Source organism: Pan troglodytes, chromosome 6, assembly GCF_028858775.2.
Source record: "Pan troglodytes isolate AG18354 chromosome 6, NHGRI_mPanTro3-v2.0_pri, whole genome shotgun sequence".
In the NCBI taxonomy this organism is placed as follows: domain Eukaryota; kingdom Metazoa; phylum Chordata; class Mammalia; order Primates; family Hominidae; genus Pan; species Pan troglodytes.
In genome coordinates, this window is record NC_072404.2 from 18,866,159 (window position 1) to 18,893,015 (window position 26,857).

Below are 26,857 nucleotides of genomic sequence, written 5' to 3' on the forward strand. Positions count from 1 at the left end.
GAGACCCACAAGGGGAGAGCTCCATGTGACAACAGAGGCAGAGATGGGAGCTGCAAGCCAAGGAACACCAAGGATTGCCAAGAAACCATAAGGAGCTAGGAAGAGACAAGGGAGATTTTTCCCCTGCAAGTTTCATAGGGAGCACAGTCCTGCTGATACCTTGATTTTGGACTTCTAGTCTTCAGAACTGTGAGACAATAAATTTCTGTAATTTTAAATCACCCGGTTTGTGTTACTTTGTTACAGCAGCCCTGTGAATCTAATACAATTTACAAAACAACACAGTTTAGACCAAAATGTGAAATATTAAGTTAAACTTGTCACAGCCTCAGAATGTGTAACTCTAAAATTAAAATTGGTTGAATGCCCTTTTTAAATTTTAAAAACTCAGAGAAACGCTGGCTTTTTCTTTGGCATAGAATTTTATTTAAAAGATTAGTCCCCAAGTTCGGAAAATTTGTAGTATATTTACGTGATGTCAGTGAGAACACATATCATTTTAAGAGATATGTAGATGTTGACATCGTTGTAAAGAAAGAATTTAACTGGAAAGTGAAAAAGTTAATCAGTATGCCTTTGAAAACAGAAAGATCATAGGAATTAGCTTGTTTTAATATTTACATATTTTTGAAACTAGGGAAAGACAAAAAATTATAGAGTGCATGGTTTGAAAGATGGATTTAGAAATTATCCTATTACTAATTAAAATTACTAATTATTAAGTAATTATATTACTAAATTACACATTCTTTAATGTAACTAACATTTATTAATTATCCAATATGTGCCAGGCATGGTGCAAGGCGCTGGAAATATAAATATCCACAAAATAAATTCATTTTCTTTATTTAATAATTAAAAAGCAACTCAAAGAGAGGAAAGGCAGAATAACAACAAAGTCATTCATGTTTACCCTCATGTGATTGTTGAATTACTGCATACTCTTTGTTTCAGCTGACATTAAAAAATTGCATTTCATGGAAACTCATGAAAGTTTATGTGCATAAGGGAAATTAAGAAAATAAGAATGATTTATGATTAAATAATGGTTTAGATTTATTTCAGATTAGATCATTCAGATGTCAGTAACGGTATTTAAGTACATTATATGCAATGGTGTGAAAATACATAAGGTAAAAAGTTTCCGATTAATGCAAAATTTATTCAGACTACATAGGAGGAAGCATGACAGGAAAGAGAATATACGCCATGGAGAAAAATGATGCAGGGAGGGAAGAGAGAGGGTGACCAAGACTGGACGAAATTAAAGTTCATGAGGCAGGAATATGTTTACTCTTTTAGAGGAATTGCAAGGAGGCCAGTGAAGCTAAAACAGAGTAATAAGCAAGAATGAAACATGTCGATTAAGTCAGTGAATGGCTGGATTATGCAGGACCTTATTGACCATTATAAGGATGTTTGCTTTATTCTGAGACAGAGAAAAATCACTGAAAAAATTTGAGGAGAAAAAATGATCTGATAATCATAGAAGTGATAATACATGTAAACACTACAAAGAGACTGCTTTTCTGCAGGCATTAAGGCCAGGGAGAGAAACCCAGGAAGAAGTGAGCATTAGTTGTAACTCTGTGTAAGTGACTTTGTTTTCTTCTTTGGTATGTTTAAAACCTTTCATGAAATGCACTTTTTTCCCTGTTGCTAAATCACAGAGTTGGGCTCTGCTACCCTGAGACTATGTGTAATCTTGATTATAAGACACTGGTAGATATGACGGCTGTAATAACATCCTATCACCATTAAACATAAAAGCTGATGATAATTACCAGCCCATCTTGACATATGTTATATCATTTTCTGAAAAACATGTTTTTGTTGCTTGCTGCTTCAGGAAAGTAAACATATTAGACTTTGGACGTCATCACCAGGGTGTTATTTTTGGATAGTTTTAAATATTTTATGCTCTATGATTGGTAAAGAAACTGCATTATATTCTATGTGTAAATAAGTATAATCTAGAAAATACTTTTTAGAAACGGCTAAACTTGACTGTGTCAATTTCTGTCTTGTTTCTAGCATGTGAAACATCTAAACCACCAGTAGTGATCTAACATATAAAATAAGACATTTTGCCTAATGATTTTTTGTTACAATTTCAAATGTGTCATTTTCATTGCTATATCACATTGTACAGTGAACAATAGTGGTAGAATTTCAGATGTTTATGAATACATGTAAAAGATGGCTCATGGAAATCAGAATGAAAATAGGTTATGGTGCAGGACTCTTGTAGGCTCAGGGACAAACAAAACACCTCCAAACTCAAAAAAATTCCACACATTTTTGACCACTCGCAAGTAAATTTTCTTTGCCAAAACACTTAGGGAAGAATGAGTAAACAGAAGATGAGGAATTATTTCAAATAGTAAGCTCTTAGGTTCTTAGTCGTTGGATGCATGAAAAGCAATTAGAACTCTTAGATATACAGAACCCAGGCTATAAATGTAAAATATTCCTCCTATCTTGATCCTTTACCCATGTCAGATATCATTAAAATACCAACATTATTTTCTTCATAGTTAGAAATAGCCTCAAAACCTTTCTTACAGATTACAGTGACGTAGGATTGAAACTTTTTGTTATCCTTGAGCTAGGGCTCTTATTTCTCAACACCGACGCTATTGACAATGTGAACCAGATAATTCTTTGTTTTACACGGCTGTGCTGTGCCTTGTGGGGTATTTAACAGCATCCCTGGCCACCACCCACTAGAGGCCAGTAGCAACTACTCTGTTTATCCCTACCCCCAAGTCGTGACAAAGAAAATGTCCCCAGACAATATTGCCGTTGTTTGACAACCACTTCCCTAAAGATAGATATACCTAGTAAATAAAGGACTTTAAGATAAAGCATAGAAGAAAATTCTTAAACTTAGCTTGCTATGTTATTAGAAATGCCATCATCACCTTCTCTGTGGCTATTCTTCCCTCTAGCATGTTCAGCATGGTAACTTCTGGCTCTCACCCTGGTTTTTAAAATTTCATGTCCAGGCATCATCTGTCTCACAGCTTTTGCCTAGGAGATCCTGATGAGGTACTGAAAAGATATTTGGATATTAAAAACAATTGTCACTTTAACATCAGTCTCAGGCTGATGTTATTTACTTATTTAATGAGTGAGTTTCTGCATTGGGTGATGGTATATAATTTTATATAGATCCTCATGTATGTTTATTTGTTTATACATATACACATATAAAATCTATCTGTATGAATAGACCTATATAAATAAATAGTTTTTTTTTGTTGACTGACTTGATTCTTAATTTAACTCTCGTATGTAGTTTTTAATTGTGATGTTTTGTGAAAGAAAAATTCAATGGATGGTAACAGTATTTGTCTTAGAATATGCTGAAAGCCAAATGAAAGGGAGAGAGTGAAGTCTCTGTAACTAATATTGCATTTTGTTTTGCCATTTCCCTCTGTTTAGGAGCATCTATTGCTTTTAGAAAGCTAATGTTTAGTAAAGGAACCCTAAGAACAGGAATTAGGCAGAATGATTATTTATTCTCTTTTTAATAGCCACATGGTTTTCCCACACATACAGCTTCTTACACCGTCAATGGGAGTTCTATGCCAAGGACAGAGTGACAACAATTGGAAGGAAAATTGAAATTTACTTTCGTTGTTTAGATTATTTTGGTAACCATGGTAATGGAAGACCAATATAGCACTTTAACACTCAAAAACAAATTTAGGATAAGTTTTATTTATTGAGATAAATATTATGTTACATTGGGAATACTGGTATTTTGTGGCTGAACATTTTGGGCTTTAACAGATGGACAATTTATTTTTTCACCTTTCTCCTTCCAAAACTATAGGCAGCAGCATCAAGAAAAGGTAAAAGACTTTTAGATAATGCATTTAGTAAAAAAATAAAATAAAAATAAAAATAAGTATTACAGAGAGATAGCAAAAATATATTGATAACACAAGTATATAGAATTCAATCAAATTTGTTTCTGAACTTCCTGGTAATTAGAGTATAAACACATAAAGTTATTTAATTTAAAATTGTGAGGATCATTATGGAGAATAATACTGTGAAAATAACTTTGACTGATGATTATCTGATTTTTTTAAAGTTATTTTTCTCTCATCAAAAGCCATGCTATAAGGATAAGCTTATTGATATCTACTGTTGTCCTGGAATAGTATTAAAATTGGACATACAAAGATATTTTTTATTTTACTTAATTGTACATTAGTGTCACCAAAATATTTGATAAAAGTGTTTTGCCAATATATTTTTTAAACACTTAACATTAAGGAATTCTATGTTTTATTTACATGGAGCACTCAATTCAGAGATTCTTTTCACAAGGAAATTTTGGCTCCAGATCTTCTATTCTTTCTTTGTTTCTTTCTTTTTTTGAGACACGGTCTTGCTTTGTCACCCACTGGAGTGCAGTGGCATAATCTTGGCTCACTGCAACCTCTGCCTCCCCGGTTCAAGCAATCCTTGCACCTCAGCTTCCCAAGTAGCTGGAATTACAGGCACGCACCACCACGCCTGGCTAATTTTTGTATTTTTAGTAGAGACGGGGTTTCACCATGCTGACCAGGCTGGTCTTGAACTCCTGACTTTAAGTGATCTGCCCACCTAGGTCTCCCATAGTGACGGGTTTATAGGTGTGAGCCACCCCGCCTAGCCAGAGTCTTCTATTCTTTAAATAAGGCTGCCTTCTGGTAACTTGTCTGGGCCTAAAAGCCAGGAGTTTACAGATTGTATAATTATACTATACAATACCTGGCTTTCAAAATCTTTAGATTCAAGTCAATATACATTTAAAAAAAACCCTTAAATTGTTTTTAAATTACTTTTCTCAATGACTATTTCAATTTACTCTCAGGAAAACTCTGTGAGACAACATAGATATTTTCTTCTTTTTTTAAAATAAAAAAATACTGAGGTATACAAAATGAAATATGATATAGTAGCATAAATGAAGCTAAATCTCAGGGGTTCTAGCTTTCATTCCTTTTTCTGTATGTGACTGAGCGTTCGCTCTCTCTCAACACACACACATAGACACACATATGCTCATATGATACACATACATATATGTTTTTATTTAGACAAAAATTTAGGGACTATCTTTTTTACTTCTTTTTCTATTTTAACTTTGGTTTAATGGGTTGATATTACACTGAAGTTTTCTTAAAAACATGTTTAGAGCTGCCAGTTTCTTTTTGTAAAGAAACTGATAGAACAATTTGATGTGTGATCTGTGTTTAATATTTAGGGCTCAAGGATCAGAAAGAAGAGTGTTATCCTAACATATATAGTTATGCTGATCCTATGTCCTAGTTTGCTTGGAATAGTATGAATTTATGCCTGTAGTCCTGAGATAATTATTAATAGCATTTCTTCAACTTTCAAAAGTGTCTCAGTTTGAGGACAATGTATGGTTATTTTGCAACCCTTCTCAAAGTCTCTGGAGAAAAAGGAGCATTGAAAATAAGTATAAATATAAATTTAATCGATTCAAAAGTGAAACAGATGACTAAACTGTTCTTTAGGGCCTAGAGGTCAACTAGAGAACATAGCCTGGAATGGAACTGCTGAAAAGCAACAGTTATTCCAACGTATTGTGCTATTGTAAATGAAAAATAAAAGCTGAAAACAATGTCAGTCTTTATGTGGAGGCAGAAGTGCCATAATCACCTTCTCTGTGGCTATTCTTCCTTCTAGCTTGTTCAGCATGGTAACTTCTGGCTGTCATCCTGGACAAAAACAAGCAATATAATTATAAACACTCTTTCACTTTTTAGTTTAGTTCAGTTCCTAGAACTAGTAATGCTTTAAAGGGGTGAGGTGCCACTTGTAGTCTAGGAAATACAATGTTGCAAATATTAATTTTTAAAAAAATAAATGAGGAAGAAAATAACATCACAAACGCTACTCAAAAATCTTTTATACCATGCAACAGTTTTGGTAGTCATAATGACATCATGTGATTGACATTATAATAACTTAAATTCAATCACATACAAAAACTCTACATAAGGCCTCCCAATTTTATGTTATTGTCACAATTTATATCTATTAATATTGTGTATCTTTTAACATCCTTTTAGTTACAACTACTTTTAATACATGTGTCCTTTTTCATACTAGAGTTAAAAGTGATTACAGGCCAGTCAGTATTCCAGTGACAATACCTCAGTTTTCCCCAAATGTTAACATTGTACCTAGCTTCAATACAGTTATCTAAACCAGGAAAATGGTTTTCTGACTGTTTTAGTCGCCTAGGGCTGCTTTAATAGGTCTTGCAAAAGTACACATATGCTTGTCTTATGACTCAGCAATTCCACCGTTAGTATTTACCCGAAAATGATAAGCAATTCTGAAAACATGCTTCAGTTTACATATTTAGACAAAAACTAAGTAAAGTTATATGAACTCATGTCAACTCACATAGATAAAGCAGCTTATTAAGTGTATTAGATTCCTGGCAGTAGAACACTTCAGATTTTAGAGATGATATATTGCACAGTATAATAATTTAAGAAAGTCAATATGGAGTCTCACTGATCTATTTGATCCTTCTTTTACCCTACCATATCCTTTCTTTGTTTAATATTTTAAAATATAATTTTAATTTTCATCACAAAATATTTCAAATATATAAAAAAGTACAGAGAAGAATATGACACATTTCCATTTTATCTAGATTTAATGAGTAATATTATTTTGGCATACTTGCTTATTTTGCTATTACTTTTTAAAGACATTAAATGTTTTAGAGAGACCCAAGACATCAGGCCCTCTCCCATTCCCGTTTTCTGCCAGGTAACACACATCTTGAGATGGTAGCTATATTTTTTCCTGCATGTTTTCTGGAAAACATGTTGCATTTTATTAAATATACTTCATTTTATTTAATATGTGTACCATGGCAATATATCTTATTTTCTATGTCTTTAATGTTTACATATGTTATTTGCATCTCTTTTAATCTGTTTTATTCATTCACTTTTTTCAAGAAGCATTTGTGTTGATATATGCAGATCTAGTCACTCATTGTTATTGTCATTTCTGAAATGGAATACTGCAGAGTATGATCTCATTATCTAAATACACTACTGTTTATTCATCTAGTCTCCTATTGATGGGCATTTATTTTTGTTTCGGCTTTTTTGTTTTTGCTGTTACAAACAAATCCTTGAAAAATATATTTGTACTTGTCTCCTTGAGTATTTCTGGTGTGTATAGGATTTATGCGTGGAAGTGGAATTATTTTCATTACAGACTTTCCTCAACTTATGATGGGGTTACATCCCAATAAACCCATTGTAAATTGAAAATATCATGAACTGAAAATGCATTTAATACATTTGATCATCATAGCTTAGCTTAGTCTACCATAAACATGTTTGGAATACTTACATTAATGCACATTTGGGCAAAATTGTATCCAAAAAATGCTGGCAACGTAGTACACTGTAGAGTATAGGTTGTTGTCTTAGTAGAGATCATGTGAACAACTGGGAGCTGTAGCTCACTGCTATTGCCTAGAACCTCATGAGTGTATCAAACTGCAAACCTCTAGCCTGAGAAAATATCATAATTTGAAATTTGAAGTATGGTTTATACTGAATATGCATCACTTTTGTACTGTTGTCAAATCAAAAAATCATTAGTCAAATCATCATAAGTCATAGACCATCTGTGTTATTCTTGAAACTCTACTACTTCAAGCTACAGCTTAGATAAGAACACATCATTCTTTAAAGTCTAAGGGACGAAAGTCAGAGTCTCATTGAATCTTCTCCTTACCAACACTGAGTACTATCAAAACTTCAAGTTTTGGCCGGGCGCAGTGGCTCACGCCTGTAATCTCAGCACTTTGGGAGGCCGAGGTGGGAGGATCACGGGGTCAGGAGATGGAGACCATCCTGGCTAACACGGTTTCACCCCGTCTCCACTAAAAATACAAAAAAATTAGCCGGGCGTGGTGGCGGGCACCTGTAGTCCCAGCTACTCGGAAGGTTGAGGCAGGAGAATGGCATGAACCCAGGAGGTGGAGCTTGCAGTGTGCCGAGATCACGCCACAGCACTCCAGCCTGGGTGACATAGCGAGACTCCGTCTCAAAAAAACAAAAAAACTTCAAGTTTCTTGCTAATTAGATATGAAATGGTATCATATTTGCTTCAAATTGCATGTTCTTGAATACTAGTAAAGTGAATTATTATATCATGTGTTTATTGGTCTTTTGGATTTTCTCCTTTGTAAATTGCCAGTTTTCAATATTCTGCCCATTTGAGAAATACGTTTTTATCTTTTTCTTATTGGTTTGTAGGGGTTCTTTATAGTTGAGATGGTAATTCTTTGCAGAATATTTGCATTGTAGACATCACCCATCAGTTGCTTGTGTTTAACTTTGTTTGTGGTGAATTTTGTCATGCTGAACATATAAATACTTATATAGCAAATTCAAAATCTTTTCAATTCTTTGATTTTGTGCACATTTTATTTTTAAATTTAATGTTTTTTCATGTTCTGAATTCTAATCCTTCTGAAACTTATTTCTTTAAGTAACATAGTATCTGATTTTTTTCTATATTGATAGACAATCTTTACTCTCTCTTCAATTCACATTTGTCATTTCTTAATTTCATTTATATCTAGAATTTGATTTCAGTGCTTGCTGCTTTCTTCCAATGACCTGTGTATTCCGTTGTTTCAATACTATATTTTATACAAAATTTCTATGAGGTTGCAGGAAGAAGAGGGTAGTTATTAACTGCCATGTTTCTGAAGTTGAAATCCAGTCATTTGCGTTTCTTAAACAAATGTTCTTATTATTTCTAATTGCAAAGCAAAGGAGATTTTAAAGGAAGGACCTAGAAATCAGCTGTGTTACGGGGAGAGGAGTATCTTGTTCTTGAAAATTATTTGCCCCTAGAATGTAATTTGATAATGTATTTTGAGTAGAAGAATCATATGCCACTGATGTTGGTATAACTTTTCTTGTCTTTAGGTAAATCCTTTTAGGTAAATTCTATGTTTCTCCACTCAGCAGCCGTGTACAGTCATTAGGTTTACAGGGATACACCTGTGTTTTTCACAGAAACCATTTCAATGTAGTCTTGTGTTTTCTGTGTCTCATTTATGTGTGTCTATGCATGTATTCTTTTCCTGTTTCTCTTACATAAAACTATCTTGAATATGAATAAAAAGCCCCAAGATTTTTCACACCCTTTATTTTTTTCCTTAAAAAAATGACAAACTCATGGATGACAAACTTTAACTGCTCCTACAAAACTTAGATTGTTACCTGGTGAATGAAAAAATAAGTGCTGGCCCTTTTCTAAGTGTTCTTTGTTTTTTTGATTATTTTTTGAGACGGAGTCTTGTTCTGTTGCCCAGGCTGAAGTGCAGTGGTGCAATCTCGGCTCACTGCAAGTTCCGCCTCCCGGGTTCAAGTGATTCTCTGGCCTCAGCCCCTGAGTAGCTGGGACTACAGGTGCATGCCACCACACCTGGCTAATTTTTGTATTTTCAGTAGAGATAGGGTTTCTCCATGTCAGCCAGGCTGGTCTTGAACTCCTGACCTCAGGTGATCACCTGCCTCAGTCTCCCAAAGTGCTGGGATAACTGGCATGAGCCACTGTGCCCAGCCACACTAAGTGTTCTTGAAGTTAAATCCCCAACTAACTACCATGAAAACCTGGGGCTTGAAGAAAAATTTATTAGAATTTAACAAAATAATGTGCATATGAAAAATCTCCATCTTAGGGACATCTTTAATTTTGTCCTTTATGGTAACTTAGATCTCATTTACATGTGTAACAGTTAGATGCATTACAGCCTGTGATAAAACTTTAAGCCAGTGTTTTTGTCTGTTATTCTTTATTTCTTTCTTTATTTTTACTGTTTGTTTCTAATGAGAAAATGTGTTAAAGAAGTTAAAATGCACCATCCTGGTATTCACAAGTGATATTATCACTAAGTTATCTATGATTTGTGATCTGGGTGTTGCTTCTGTTGTAGTTGTTGTTTAAAGGTAAGAGAAGCTACAAAACTTATCTTGATTTTAAGAAAAATTTACCCACCTGCCCACTACACTCTTCAAATCTTTCAATTTTAAATAATAGAAAACAAAAAAAGGAAAAGGAGTAAAGTGTTCCTGGTTCCATTACCTCCTCCTTTCCCAAATGTTCACATTGTACATAGCTTCAGTACAGTTATCCAAACCAGGATAATAGTTTCCTGACTGTAATAGTTGCCTAAAGCTGCCTTACTAGGTCTTGCAAAAATCCACATATAATTATCTTAGGACTCAGCAATTCTACCTTTAGTATTTACCCCAAAATAATACAAACTTATAAGTACACAGATACTTAATAATGGATGTTCACAGAAGTCATATTCATAATAGCTGAAACCTGGAAATAACCCAAAAGTACCTCAATAGGTGACCTTGAAAAATTGTGGTATATTCATCAGTGGAATTGTATTCAAAATAAATAGGAGTAAACTACTGATATTTACAACAGAGAGGAAGCATGAAGTATGATGTGTGAATGGAATTAATTTTTCAGTGTGATCCTCTGATAATGTCTTCCTTATGTTGTCAGATATTCTCATGATAGGAAAACTGGTACACTTTAAAGGACACTGACATTATAGAGGTAGAATTGCATTTTTTCACGTTATTCTTCTCTAGTGTTTATATATAACTCCTACTTTCAGAGCAAGGCCAATATTAAATATAGTGTTGCTCTACGTTCATTACCATGACACAGTACCCTACATCTGTGTTTAACTGCCTTTTCTCCTTTTGAGAGTAGCAATTTGGATAGTTGCACTGCCAGCCAAATGGCTATTACCTCCGCCTACTTTGAAAAAAAAAAAGCAAACAAACAGGAAAAACAGACTATAAGAAAAACAGACTATGAATAGAAGTATATATCAACATTATAAAAAGTGCAATGGAGCTGGCATTCTCTAGGGTTGTGAACAAATGCTTGATTTATATAAAAATACGATGCTCTAGATAGTTTCCAACTTATTATGCAAAACTCCGATTAGTTGTTCTTTTCCTTCTTCAGTGTTGCTTCAGGTTTCTGCTTCCTATTCTTTCTCATTTATGCCTGCTGCTTCCTGAGGCTATTCCTTTTCCACCTTCCTGATCCATAATCATGATCTCAGGTATCATCATCGTCTGCTACACTTTTACCCCAAGTCAGCTATGAAAGAGCTGGATTACCATTGTGTAGAAAAACATATTAACAAATACTTGTGAATGTTAAGCCATATATAGTTTTCTCTACCTGTGATAGGGGCTATTAAATTTCCGTAGAGCCCTGTTCTGATCCCTAGAACCAAGCCTAATTTTAGGCGGGAGAGAACCAGTAGGCTGGAACTTACAAACTCACTGTATGCTAATCTGCTAGCAGTACTACTGTTGTTTTTAGTGTTGCTGCTGGAACCTTATTGATGCTACTAAATGAAATCTTAGCCTCCTGATGCAGCTAATCAGCAAAAGTTCTAAAGCCAACAGTCACCTGCAGTTGTTACTAGACCCACATTTGCCCACAATAGTCCACAGTCATCTGTTATTGCTGTTGCTTGTGCTGCAAGGCTATGAAAAGCAGAACAAAAATCTCGCTTCTGTCTGTCTTCCTACTTCCTGTCAGAGCGACCACTTGTAGAAACTAACCAAGAGTTTCCCAGCAAATGGGAAATGTAGTGTGTACCTTTCTAGCCTCCTGAGTTACACAGGAAGCATAGGATAGAAATAAAGCTGAGAATCAAGAGGCAGCTAACCCATACAGTACATAACTGTGTCAATCCAACAATTTCCTGTATTTAGGTTCATTTTGATAGGAATGTTTTTTCGTTTTCATTTTTCCTTACACAACATAGATCCTGGATATTATTTAGAAGATAGGCTGTTTATTGAGATTCTGTTGAGTAGGCAAAATACTAAACTCCGTAGGTCTAATCAATATAATAATCTGATACTAAATGCAATAAATAATCCCAGATACCTAACCTTGAGTGGGAAGGCTGAAACTGGCTTTTGCAATATATATGTATAGTAATTTGGTCGTCCAAGGGATTTTCAGTTAGTCTGTATTTTCAGTTCTCTTTGTAAACTGGAATTATCTAGAATAATAATTTGAAACAAAACATTGAAAGCACCCATCAAATCTGCTGATGTCTAGGCTAATGTGTGAAGAATAATGTGTGTGTGTTTTGTGTGTGTATTAAAGAGAGAGAGACTAAAAAGAAAAGCAAAGGACCTATAATTGATAATATGTTCAAACTCTAATCGAGATAATAAATAAAAGAAGTTTATATTACAGCTAAGATACAGTTTAGCTAGAATATCAGGTCATTGTTTCTTTCATGTTAATTTTGGGAAGCTGTCAGTGAGAAGTAGTGATCAAACCCTGCTCAATAATCAGGTAATCCCAGTGCAACAGTAGCAGAGAATGTGGTCAAGCAGTTTTATCTTGTTTCTATAACCAAATCTCTGCTTTACTGGGATTGAGATTGTTAGAATCTGCTAGCAGGCTATTTTCAGTCTTTTCCAAATTATTCTTTCTTCTGAGGGAAAAAAAGGCTATTTTATAAAATCCTTAATGTCATAACCATTGTGGTCATATAAGCGTTGCTTCAACTATTTTATCAGTTTCCTCCAAAATGATACCTAAGATTTTAATGCATCCTTTATTATTCATAAAGACTTGAACCTGTTAGATTATTTGCTTGGCAGTTTAGTAAACATAAATACAATGTGGAAATTAGACATGAAAATTTGCACTGGCCTTAACAGTCATGAAAACTTTCCCAGTTAAACCTGAACAGGGCTTGATTAAACGAAAGTGAGGTTCATTAGAACCAAGAAGGACAATTATCATTAGCTTCCAAGAAACTAACTTGGTTATTGTCTTCATTTCCAGGGAGTTTCCTGGTCTGGTTTTTGGACAGGATTTGATCTTCCGCTTATAGATAAAAGTTTGTTAGTCACTGAAAAGGAAGAACTGACGAGCGTGGAAAGATGGACAGGCTTATGAGATGTGAAAAGGGCAGGAGTTTGTGCAGAGGCAAACTGCTTCCAGTCCAAGAAAACAAAAAAGGTCATATTTTGTCTCACTTCCTTTTTCTTCATCCCCTTGCTTCTTGTAGTATGACATTATTGGTTAAAAACACAGAAATCCAACGACCTAAACTTACATATTCTATAATGGTTTGTAAACTTAGAAAGTGAATTCTTCTCTCCGTGCATGAGAACTTTATAAAATGCAGACATCATAGCACCTACCTCATAGTTTTTTTATGAAAGTTAAGGCAAAATGTAAGCATTCTATAAATATCAACTCATTTCCTTTTTTGTCCTTTCTCTTTCACTTTGCTCGGCTGTTACTGTTTCCCTATCAATTTGTGCTCCCTGGTTTTACTCATTGCAGTTTTCTTCTTTTTCTTTCTCTGTTGTTCCTCCTCCTTCTTTCTGCTTCTCCTCATGTGGGTCTTCTAGTCAACAGTTTCCACTTTTCTATTTCCCTTTCCTTCTGCTTCTCTTCATGTCTTTGTCTCTGACCTTCTTGCTTCTCTTTAATTCTCATTTTTCTTTCTCCCCCCATGTGCTCTCTTTTCTCCACTCGCACAATAACTTGTCTCATTCGCCATGGCGGTACTTACTTTATCTTTAAAAGAACTTGGAAGTGTTATTTGTCTGTCTTGTTTATTATCTCATTAATTTGCCTTCGTAAAACAAATGATGTGGGCCAGCTGTGGTGGCTCACGCCTGTAATCCCAGCACTTTGGGAGGCCAAGGGGGGCAGATCATGCGGTAAGGAGTTTGAGAACAGCCTGGCCAATATGGTGAAACCCCGTCTCTACTAAAAATACAAAAATTAGCTGGGTGTGGTGGCGCGTGCCTGTAGTCCCAGCTACTTGGGAGGCTGAGGCGCAAGAATTGCTTGAACCCAGGAGGCAGAGGTTACAGTGAGCCAAGATTGCGCCACTGCACTCCAACCTGGGCGACAGAGCGAGACTCCACCTCAAAACAAACAAACAAACAAAAAAACAGATGATTTGTTTCCTTGCCTGGTGATAAGGAAAAACAGAAAAGTCAATATAGATATTGTAAGTGTGCAGTCTAATGATTATACAGAGCTAATCATTTAAGGATATGTTTCTTCCGAGCCTAGAACAGCCTCACAGGACATTGATCACTTACGTCAGTGCCTGGGATCACCATTACCTACTTACCAAGAAAAAATTGGCTCCATCAAACCGTAGTTTCTGCTTTTTCCCAGAATGACTTTCCTGTTTATCTACATAATGAGAAGATGGAGGCCACAAACCTTAAACTACACCTCATTTAGTTCTGTTTATTTCTACTTTCATATCTTTCTTCCATTATCTTTTTCTTTCCTTTCATTTTAGAGAAAGTTTTCTTCACCCTTATTTCCAAGCTTTGTCTTGCCATATTTTTATATTCTTCTCATCCATTACTTTCTTGTCAGTCTTTCCTTTTCTTTTCATAATCCTCAAAAACCTCCCCTCTAGGATTCTTCCTTCAATTTTGAAATATACCAGCCTCTTAAAAGGTCACTTGGTTTTATTGTCTTTATCAATCATCAAGTTATCCTTTCATGAATAGTTATTCATACATGAGTGGCCTCTACATGCTACTTCCACCTCCTCTCAGCATATTCTAACACTGCAATTTTATTTCTTCCATTTGTCCAGTGAATCACCAAGTCCAGTGATATTTTCTTAGGCCAGATCCTCCTGGACTTTCTACAATATGATAATTTTTTTCTAGATTTCACTTCTTAAAAGAATATATTCAAGAAGTAAGAGGCACACAAAATGGAAGCTAAAATTGTTCTGCATTATGTAATTGTTTTTAGTTTGTAATATGGAAATAGGTAAAAGTCCTCTTCCCTTCATCTTTCAAACTAACCTCTAGAAATAATCTTCTAACATTTTAATGTTAATTCCAATAACTATAGTAATTTAGTTTCTTTAGTTTCTAGTAATTCAGTTTTTTTAAAAAGCTGGAATAAACATCTTTTAAAATCTTTGAGTCTTTATATTTATCATGTGTACAAATATAATATATATGCTATTTTAACTGTAATATATAATTTATAATATATAATATACATATTATATGACATATAATATACATATTATATGACATATAATATACATATTATATGACATATAATATACATATTATATGACATATAATATACATATTATATGACATATAATATACATATTATATGACATATAATATGCATATTATATGACATAATATGCATATTATATGACATAATATGCATATTATATGTGACATAATATGCATATTATATGACATAATATGCATATTATATGACATATAATGTGCATATTATATGACATATAATGTGCATATTATATGACATATACATATTATATGACATATAATGTGCATATTATATGACATATAATGTGCATATTATATGACATATAATGTGCATATACGACATATAATGTGCATATACGACATATAATGTGCATATACGACATATAATGTGCATATACGACATATAATGTGCATATACGACATATAATGTGCATATACGACATATAATGTGCATATACGACATATAATGTGCATATACGACATATAATGTGCATATACGACTAATGTGCATATACGACATATAATGTGCATATACGACATATAATGTGCATATACGACATATAATGTGCATATACGACATATAATGTGCATATACGACATATAATGTGCATATACGACATATAGTGTGCATATACGACATATAGTGTGCATATACGACATATAGTGTGCATATACGACATATAGTGTGCATATACGACATATAGTGTACATATATGACATATAGTGTACATATATGACATATAATGTACTTATATGACATATAATGTACATATTATATGACATATATAATTTATTTTTTAACTCTCCCCTTTTGCTGATTATATTTTCAAGTTAATCTTTTATTTCTTCAGGTATATAAATCATACCTATAATCTATGTCTAACAATTTATGTCTAAATTGTGAGAGTCTGTATCATTGGCTTTTTGTTTTAGTTGTTTTTTTCTTATGGTGCTTAGTTTCCTGTTGTGTTTGTAAATTTTCAAAACTCTGAGTTCTCATTTTCCTTGAGAACTTATGTGTAAAGATTCTTTAAGACTTGATTTATAGATAGTTTCTCCAGAAAAGAAATTGTGTCAGAGACTGGGGAAAACTATCAAAGGCCACGTTATTTCAATATTTTTGACATTGAAAAATGTTTATGGAAATATAAGTTACCTGTAGAAAAGTGTGTTAAGTCAAAAATTGACCTTATGAATTATTAAAAGCTAAAGACACTAATCATTCAAGTAAAATAATGGGATTTTCTCAGGAACCTCCCGGTGCCCATTTCTTCACTTCTTCCCAAAAGTAACTATCACCTTAATATCCAGTCTGCCTGTGTGTGAACTTTTCTCTACAACTTTTTATTTTTTATAATGTTTCAACCTAGAGAAAAGTTGAAATAATAGTAACTTGAATACCCAGTGTTTGTTTCTTAGATCACTGATGTGTCAACATTTTGCAGGTCCAGGGCTTTATCTTCTGTAAGTTATCAAAATCCACTTGGCAGGGTCTAGCAGAAACTTTAAGGGTGAAAGAGTATTTGACACTAGGTTACATCTCAGCGTTCTGGGTTGTACTTCATTTTGAAGCTGTGTGTTTTTCATACTTTGATGTCAGTTCAGTGTTGCATTTAAAATGACTTTTTAAATACATATTTTATACTGCATTATTGTTTCGTTGGAGGGTTGTGCAGGATATCTAATCTACCATATTGTTGAAGCAGAAGTTTGCTAGATTTTAGATGTAATTATATAGGCATTGGTTTAGAGAATTAGGAGAAAAACATATGAGTGGAAATCATAATGGATGTCAATACTTCTGAAATTAAAAAGGACGAGCCACTTTGAGTTCTTATTTATTATAAAGAGTGCTGACAGACTAGGCTGGGGAGAATAAATAACCTTATACGTATGGTGAGCCTATCTAATGTGTTGTCTAAGTGAGACCATTTTGAAAGTGAAGCGACACTGGTGATAATTACTCTGATGGGAAAAAAAAGGCATAACTTGTTCTTGTCTGGGGCAAACTGAGATATGCAGTTGCCCTAAGTATAGGTTACTATACTTTTTAAGAAATGACTTTGAAAGTAAAAATAAAACCAGATATGTGTGTGTGAGCCTCTTCTTAATGTCAAAGTCTTTATTGAAGGCATATGCTAAGTGTGCAGATGCCAGCATTCGCAGAGCTTCATGGTAACACTAGTGTAAGTACAGTGGGATTAAAAGTCTTGTTTTTGCCTGAAAACAATTTAGAAAAAAAATCTGTATGTCTTATGAAAAAAGATTAAAAGATAGAAGTAGTTTCTCCATTAAAGGCATTCAAATATATACTTGAACAACTACTCTAAGGATTGTTTTGGTGGAAATTGAAATATTAGTCATGTTCTTGAATTACCTGAAAGGTCACTTTCAACTTGAGGTTTTGTAATTCTGTTTACTCTCTATGCATCTTATGTTTAGGCAAAAGAGCCATATCCATTTTCAGAAATGTCGAAGATTATGAAAGAGAAAGACATGGAAAATTATCAAGAAACACTTATTAACGATGTAGAAGCTTGTCATTCTTTCATTGTTTCAGAATGTCAGAAAGTCATATTTATTCTGGCTTATACTGTTAATTGATATGAAAGGTAATTAACAATTTCTCTGTGGTTTACTTAGAGTAGTAGGAAAAATATCAAATATTGGTCTTTGCCACCTTCCCTATGTGTCCTTGTTCTTGGTATGGAATCCTTTAATTATTTAGTAGAGAGATTGTCACAATTATAAGCACAGATGTATCTTTGATTTTACATTGCAGCTGTCCCAGCTACGTTATGAGGGGCTCAGCTCAAGGGGCTCCAGGTCCCATTATCTGGGCAATGGAAAAGTCCATTCTTATTCAGCCACGGTGTACTTAGGATCCTTAAGAGAAGCTGTGATGTGTTTAAGGTCAAAAAGCCTTGTTTCATCATCCTAACCAGCAGTTTTATCATAATACAACCTTGAGAGGCTTATTTTGGAGGTCTTTCAGCACTTTATGAAAACCTCTTTGTTGTATTTTAAGTGTTATTATCTTTTTATTTTTTGGCCACTCATGTTATCAGAGTTTAGAATGTAACTTTTTAAAGCTCCATTACTTTGGCTAAAAGAAGAGAGAAGTTTAATTAAGAAACTTAATCATCTTCAATTATGGCATAATATATAATTTCTTGATTTATTTTTAAAAGAAACAGCAATTTTTTTCTCTCTTCCTGTATAGCATATCCTTAAAGAAAAATTTCTGTTGGCAAAATTGCCAATGTTTTGGAAAAATAAAATAAGGAAGGATGGAAGTACCTGACTGCATATCGTTTTTATAAAGTTTTGGATTATGGAATTTTCCTGGTAAGAATCTCTTCTCCCTCACACCTGCCCACACACGTAATTGGATGACACTTAAACGTATCAGCTTCTAGAGATTGGTAATTGCAAAAGTTAAATAGCAAAAAATTAAACATATCCCTGTCCCTTCCTGCTTATGAAGAATCAACCACTCTGTCTTCTACTTTCAATACTTCATTATTTTCTATTATAAAATGAACAAGCACAATGCAAATAATACAATGAATAAATATATATTCATTGACAAAAAACACTGAATAGTTTTTGTTTTCTAAATCACTTCTTGAATCTACCAATTTTCTGAATGCTCTGTCAGTGGTTATTATTTGACCTTTTTATTCCAAGCATCTAATAAACTATTCTTTGTATGTTGTGCCTTGTATTAGTGAGAATCTATTGCTTATATAGAACAGAAACACTCTCAGGAATCTCCAGAGTTAATGATTTATTATAAGGGTGCAAATGCTAAAGCAGTAATAAAGATGAGTCAGGCCTTGAGATCCAAAGAATAAGGCATTGTGAGAGAGCAGGAACCAAGGTATCAAAATGGGAAATTAAAGTTAGGTAGAGATGTTGGCATCAAGAGGTTGTAAATCTTTACTCTTAACACTCTGTTGTTAATGAGCTCCAGCTACTCTTCTCATCTCTGTTGCCCCAGACACCGTAGAGCGCGTAGCTCATTTTTCCTAAGAAGTGGATGCCTTATCTTCTGTCCCAAATAGCTTGCCTTGTAAGGTATAGCTTATGCGTATTCATGACTTCAGTTGCTTCAGGACTCTGAATCAAAGCTCTCGTCCGAAGGCCTTGCTCTGTGTATCTGAATAACTTCAGCTCCCACTGCTTATATCCTTCCACTTCAAAGTCAGTGCTGAAAGAGAGAATGCAATTGATCTGGCCTCTTATCACTGCACTTTACTGTAAGGTGGGCTAAACTACCTCAGAGGCTTCATACAGTCAGCTCTCATTGTGGAGGATGGGAAAACGATTGTAAATTACACGATAGAGTTGCTTTAAACTTCTTTCTTTACAAAGTTCTGATGTGCAGCCGTTTCTCTTGGAAAGAGCTTGTTTCTGCAGTAACGTGATGATTCCAGCCTCTTCTCAACTTAGTTCATTTGGGCAACCCCCCCACCGCCTCTGTACACTTTGTTGAGACTACTCTTGCCAAAGTTATCAATGATCTCAATTTTGCCAGATAAAATTATCATGTTTTGGCTGGGCGTGGTCACTCACACCTGTAATCCCAGCACTTTGGGAGGCCGAGGAGGGTGGATCACGAGGTCAGGAGTTCGAGACCATCCTGGCCAACGGGGTGAAACCCCATCTCTACTAAAATACAAAAAATTAGCTGGGTGTGGTGGCACTGCCTGTAATCCCAGCTACTCAGGAGGCTGTGGCAGGAGAATCGCTTGAATCTGGGAGGCGGAGGTTGCAGTGACCCGAGATCGTTTCATTGCACCCCAGCGTGGGCGGTAGGGCAAGACTCCGTCTCAGAAAAACAAAACAAAACAAAACAAAAATTACCATGTTTCATCATTCCTCGTCTTATTTGTTCTTTCTGTAACAGATTAGTTGACCATTTTATTCTTGTTGAATTTTTTTCTCCTTTTCAGAACTCTGCACTACCTTGGTTTTCCTCCTATCTACTAAGTAGTTTAGCTCAGTCTCCCCTGCTAGATTCTCCTTCTCTGCTGACCCTTGAATTCTAGGACCCTAGGCTTAGTCTGAAATCTTCTGCTCTTCTCGACCTATATTCTTTCTTGAAAAAAGTCTTTTCTAATTCTCTAAACATCACCTATATTTAAAGACTTACAGATGTATATCTCTAGTTCTAAATCTTTCCTCAGTGACAAACTCCTACTTGACATAGTCACTTGAATTCCAGTAGGCTGGCTCACATTAAATATGATCAAAACTGTATTCTTGATACTATGACCAAACCTGTTCTTACTTGCTTCTCTATTCCTCCCAGATGCTCAAGCTCAAAAGAAGCAAAGAAAAAAAAAACACTTAAAAAGGCAAAAAAATTAAAAAATTATTCTCATCTCTCATATGAAATCAATCAACAAGTACTGTCAGCTGTGTCTCCAAAATAATTGTCTTTCTTTCAACCTCCACTGCTGCCTCTCAGCCCAAACAACTATCATTATCCACCTTACTTTCTTCAGTGGATTTTTTTAACTAATCACTCCTTTTTTCCCCATAATCTATGCTCTGCAGCCAGAGTAATAATTTAAAATGTGATTAAAACCATGTCACTCCCTGAATAAAAATCCTCCAATGGCTTCCACCTCCACTTAGTGAGAAAAGGAAAGTACACAAACTCCAGCATATTCTAAAAGGCCTTACATTATTTGTCTTTTGCCTCTATGTCTTGCACCTCATATCTATCTTACCATACTTTTCCTTCCTTCACTTTCCTTTTCTGCTTTTCAGTTGTAGCAAGCTTATTCTTCCTCCAAATACCCTTTAACTTTCAAATCTATTAGATCACCCATCATGTCTTCAAATGCTTGGCTCTTTTTTCCATCCAGGTTCAGCTCGGGTGTTAATCTCCTGTGAGAATTTCTCAGCACATCCAAATAAAATTACTTACCCTAGAACTATTACTTATTTTTGGTTTTATTGACTTCATATTATTTATTGTGTTTGTGTTAATTTATTGGTTTACTTATTTATTGTCTGTCTCTCCTACTGGAACGTAAGCTTCACAATAGAAAAAGGCTAATCCTTCATTATCATTTTATTCTTCATTTTCATTGTCTAGAGCACCACTTAGTATATGATAACAATTTAATGAGTATTAGTTGAATGAATAATGAATCATTTGTTGCATATTGAAAACACAATGAGCATTTGAGTATCAACTAATAGTTGATACATAACTATATTTGATTATCAACTATTTGAGTATAAACTGTGCTTTAGGTGCTAAACATATGTTATCATTAATTATTAATTCATCTATTCAATACATATTTATTAATTACCTAAATAAATGTCTACCAAGAGGAAAAACTATCGTCTCTACTCATAGGTGACTTGTTCTCTAATGAAGACACAAGTAGGCCAACAATCAAACATAATGATGCAATTGACATGATGGAACAAGTTAAAAACCGGCATAAACATAAATACATGATAGCATAGACTCATACATTTGTCTGCCTGTGGTCGGTAGCAGAGATACCAAATAGACATTTTTACTTCACATTGACAGCCATAGAAATTAGTAGGCAACCCATCTTGGAAAGGACATTCCTTTTAGGTAGAGAAGGCAACTGAAAGTGCTTTGGATGGATGACTGTAAAGTGCAGTTAGTGAATTATCAGTACATTTTGGAATATTAAAAGAGGAAACAGTGTAAGTAGATAATTCTGGAAGAGTAGGCAGAAACCAGCTTATAAAATATTTGAGAATCTAACCTAAGGAGTTAAAATATTCCCAGGTAGGCATTTCTATAATTCAGTATTTCCCAAGCCTTTTTAAAAAACAATCCTGGCTGGGTGCGGTGGCTCACTCCTGTAATCCCAGCACTTGGGGAGGCCGAGGCAGGCAGATCACGTGGTCAGGAGATCAAGACCATCCTGGCTAACACGGTGAAACCCCGTCTCTACTAAAAACACAAACAAAAAATTAGCCGGGCGTGATGGCGGATGCCTGTAGTCCCAATTACTCAGGAGGCTGAGGCAGGAGAATGGTGTGAACCCGGGAGGCAGAGTTTACAGTGAGCTGAGATCGCACCACTGCACTCCAGCCTGGGCGACGGAGCGAGACTCTGTCTCAGAAAAAAAAAAAAAAAATCCTAACCATTGTTTTTTTTGAATCTGGAAAATTATCCTGAAATTATTTTTGTCATATAGCTTAAGAAAAAAAAAAGTGAGCAACAATTAGTTTATTTTGAAAAATTCCATGAAAGCTTTTGATATTTTGATGACAATATTGGTGAAATTAGCTCTTTAAATTTGTAAGAAACAGCTTTGAACCATAAACTATACAAGTTTCTACATGGTTAGCATCCTAATTCTTTAATGTTTAGTAATATCTGTGCTGAGGAAATGCTGAGGCAGTGCTGGGGATTCCTTAAACACTATAGAGTATGATTAGTAATCTAATTTTTTGGGACAGCCAATTAATGCATTTTGGAATAATAAGTATCATTTTGTTTATATTATTTATTAAATCAGATATTTACTGAGTTTATGTTATTTATATAAACAGATGTTTCAGTAAATAATATATTTCTTAGGAATAAATGAGGCACTTTGGCAGATGTCTTGACATTATGTTTAGTAATGTATTTAAAACTAGAAAACCATAGAATGTGAAGAGAAAATGAAATATTTATTAGAGCAGTGAAAGTTTTTTCCCATTTCCCATTTTTAAGGGAGCATCCCCTTTTGGGAAATTAAAGCAAAAGTGAAATTTTGTAAGAAGCAATTTTTTTTACACTTTTAGCAACGTTTTAGAAAATGCTACAATAAATACATAATAAATATCTATGTAATAAATATACAATATATATCAAGTAGAATTCAAGATCAGGAATGCCTACATTCATTCTCACTTATCGTTATCAGTGGCTCACATGTTTCAGCTGTTAGGATCATGGCAGGAATTTCCTCTTGAGGAAAATAATTTTTAAAAAATTGTGAAGGAAAAGGAAAAAAATATAATAGAGGATCAAGAGACAAATTTTAAAATTTGACTTAGAAATAGTTCTTGTTCTTGTTTGATCATCCTAAGAAGGGCTTACTCTTATGAGTCTCCACAGGGCCACAAAAGTAAATGTTTCCTGTGCATTAAAAAACAAACTACCAAATTTGTTTATTCTTTGCTGAGCTCCAAAGTGACTGAGATAGGAGATGGCACTGAGCTGGCCTGAAGAGCTCAAGAGGGCGGCACTGTGAGTGGCTAAGCAGACAGGAGACAACAGATGCCTGAAGCAGTGGGCTGAAGCCACAGAACTGCAGTGAGGGCAAAGATGGTGCTGTCTTTCCTGCCGTTTCTTAATGGAGAAAAGGGGGCAGATCACTTTATTTAATACAAAAGCTCCCGGCACTTTGTGAAGCTGAAGCAGGCAGATAACCTGAGGTCAGGGGTTTGAGACCAGCCTGGCCAACATGGTGAAACCCCCTCTCTATTAAAAATACAAAAATTAGCCAGGTGTGGTGGCAGGCGCCTGTAAGCCCAGCTACTCGGGAGGCTGAGGCAGGGAGAATTGCTTGAACCCAGGAGGCAGAGGTTGCAGTGAGCTGAAATGGCACCATTGCACTCCAACCTGGGCAACAGAGCGAGACTCCATCTCAAAAAAACAAAAGAAAACAAAAGCTGCCCTCCTCAGCTATAAACCCAGAAATGGGAAAGACCTTTCTTCTCACACTATCTTACTTTCGAAACCCAGTTAAAAAACAAAACATAAATGTAACGAACTCTCATCCTTATACTCCTGAACTTACCTGCAGCTGAGTTTTTACTCTGTCATGCCGGGAGCAAAGATATTGGGTGGTAACGTAGGCTACAGAGAAGCTACATTTTGGAGGTCAGTGGACACTAAAGATTACATACCATCTGTCTATATATTTAGTGTATAAGTGCTGCTTAAAATTTCAGAGATTTAGTTTCTTCATATGAAAAATCTATATTTTCACGTATATTTGGGGTTTCGAAATAGTGACTATAACTGTCTAGGAGAGTACATAGCACATAAAAACTCTCAGTAAGTGATAGCTGTCTTTATTTCAGAGTCTATAAGCTAACATTTCAGCTCATAGCCCAAATTACTCCAGCCCTATTTCTAAAAGCCAGGAAAATCTCTTCTGAAGACTTCTATATCAATATGTCATGAATTTTCAAGGCTCAAATGTGATATTGAAGGTGAACATGTTTAATAAATGGGAGAATGTCGTATCAGCAAATCTCAGATCGACTTTCATGCCATTCTGATGGAAGATGTTAATAGATGTTTCTCAAAGAAGGTTTTGTGATTAGATAAACCAAGACACACAGAATTTAGGATGTTTTAGACATTTTCATATACCACTGTAATTTCTAAATTTCCTAGTATAGGGTGGGTAGAACACATAACGTTTCCCAAATTTTTTTGGTTGTGAAACTTTTGTTTTCATGAGGCTTCTCCATGATTACTCTCCACAGAAAAAGATTTTGAAGTGAAATATGTTTACAATTATTTTGTAAGTAAACTAAAAAACACAATTCTTTCCCAGTGAATCTCAATCATGTTTCTCCTGCTAGAAGCATTTTTATCCATTAGATAGTGGAAATCAGAGTTTAACATATTACTGGAAATACTTTAAGCAACATAATGCTGCAAATAGAGATTCTATTATTCATTTAAACGTTAGTTTAAAAGTAATGTGGAAATGCTATATATAATTATTAAGGCAGAATAAAATGAATGGTTTTAAATAGGCTCGCAAAGTTATGATGGAATTAGGTTGCATTGCATTGTTTCCTAGGTAAGAATGTGCTGTGCTGCAAACCACCATGGCACATGTTTACCCATGTAACAAACCTGCACATCCTGCCCATGTACCCCTGAACTTAAAATAAAAGTTGGGGAAAAAGAATGTGCCTACTGATTACAGGGAAAGACAAAAAGCAAAAGGTGATTGAAACATAGTTCTAAATAACAAGAAGGGAAATTTTCTTAAACTGATCATCTGTCTTATTGTCATGACAAAGGGTAACATTTTATTTTCAGTGCTTTAGTGCTTTTTAATAATTCACCATACATATTTTACTTATATCCCATTAACTGTGGGACTTAGCACAGTTTACATTTTCAGTCATGTGAATATAATTATCTGTATTCCCTATTGGAGTGATGGGGGAAATTGGATCATTATATAATTTAAAAGACACCTCCCCAGGCACCCATTGTGTTCTTAGGAAGTCAGGAACAGAATTTAAGATTATTAATTTCACACACCACGTTTTATCCATTAAATTAGTATATTGGATTTGACACTTTATAGATTGTATAGACACTTATATGTGACTCCAGAGAGCAACAGAAATGTTATTAAGAGTTCTTCAAATAATTTTGATAATCAAAATCACATATAATGGTAGTGTCAGGCTCTAGCGGACATTCTGATATGTTAGGCATGAAAATCAGTGAAGGAAAACAGCCTCAAGACGTAAAGAAATAGGGACATTGGTCATTTCAGGATTAGAGCCTACTGAATTTATACCGATCAGCAGAATAGCCCAGACAGATCTATTTTTTCACACAGTCTCTCTCAATAAATAGCCTTTCCTATCCTGAGATTGATATTTTGTTTTAATAATCCATTCTATCAGAATGGTTATGTTACTCTTTATAATAATCACTATATTGGCATGAAACAATAGCTTGGCAAAAGAGAAATTATGAAAACGGTAGTTAAGGGTATACATACTTGCATTAAATCCTAATTTTGTCAACATCACATACAGCCCTGAATCAAAACCAAGCCTCTAAAAATCTTCCCCAGTTGGTTTCCTTTGATGTCTGACTTATCATATAGTCATACAGCTGTAATGCTCTTCTCTTGGTAACAAGCGTAGTTCATTACATATGTTTAGAAAGTTATTATTGTTATTTTGAAGATGTAGAACATAAAGTTGGGACTGGGACAAAATCAAAGGAGAACAGATGTTTCAGAAGACATTGTTTATTTTTCTTAAGATTTTAACCTTACTAAGTGAGCTGACAGAACAAAGCCAGGATAGAAACAGGCTGTCTGTGGGATTTAGTTGCAATGGAGCTCTGTTTTAGTTTCTGGCAACTGCCATAACAGGAGAGCACAGTAACAGGCTAGGCCAGATGCCCTTCAGCATCCGAATCAATTCATCAAATTACAGCAGAGAAGCAAGACTCAAAGCTGCCAGTTCAGGGAATAAATCTATGAATACCCTAAGACCAATGGCCATTTAATAAATGTAGAGACACAGAAGCTGCTCTCTCTCTCTGCATATATATGTGTACATATGTATATACGTATATACATATATAGATATATATGTATATATGTATATGTGTATATATTTATATGTATGTATATGTGTATATATTTTTATGTATATGTGTATATATGTATGGGTATATATACATATATGTATATGTGGGTATATATACATATATGTATATGTGGGTATATATACATATATGTATATGTGTGTATATATACATATATGTATATGTGTGTATATATACATGCATGTATATGTGCGTATACATGTATGTATATGTGTGTACATATACATATATACCTATATAAGTATATATGTGTATATATCTGTATATGTATACATATATATGTATG

At 34.5% G+C, this 26,857-nt stretch overlaps 1 long non-coding RNA gene across 4 annotated transcripts in view; it reads left to right on the plus strand.

Moving 5' to 3' along the window:
* The window catches only part of LOC134810521 (uncharacterized), a 384,534-nt gene that overhangs the window by 112,402 nt on the left and 245,275 nt on the right, over nucleotides 1-26,857 (plus strand). The window lies entirely within an intron of this gene.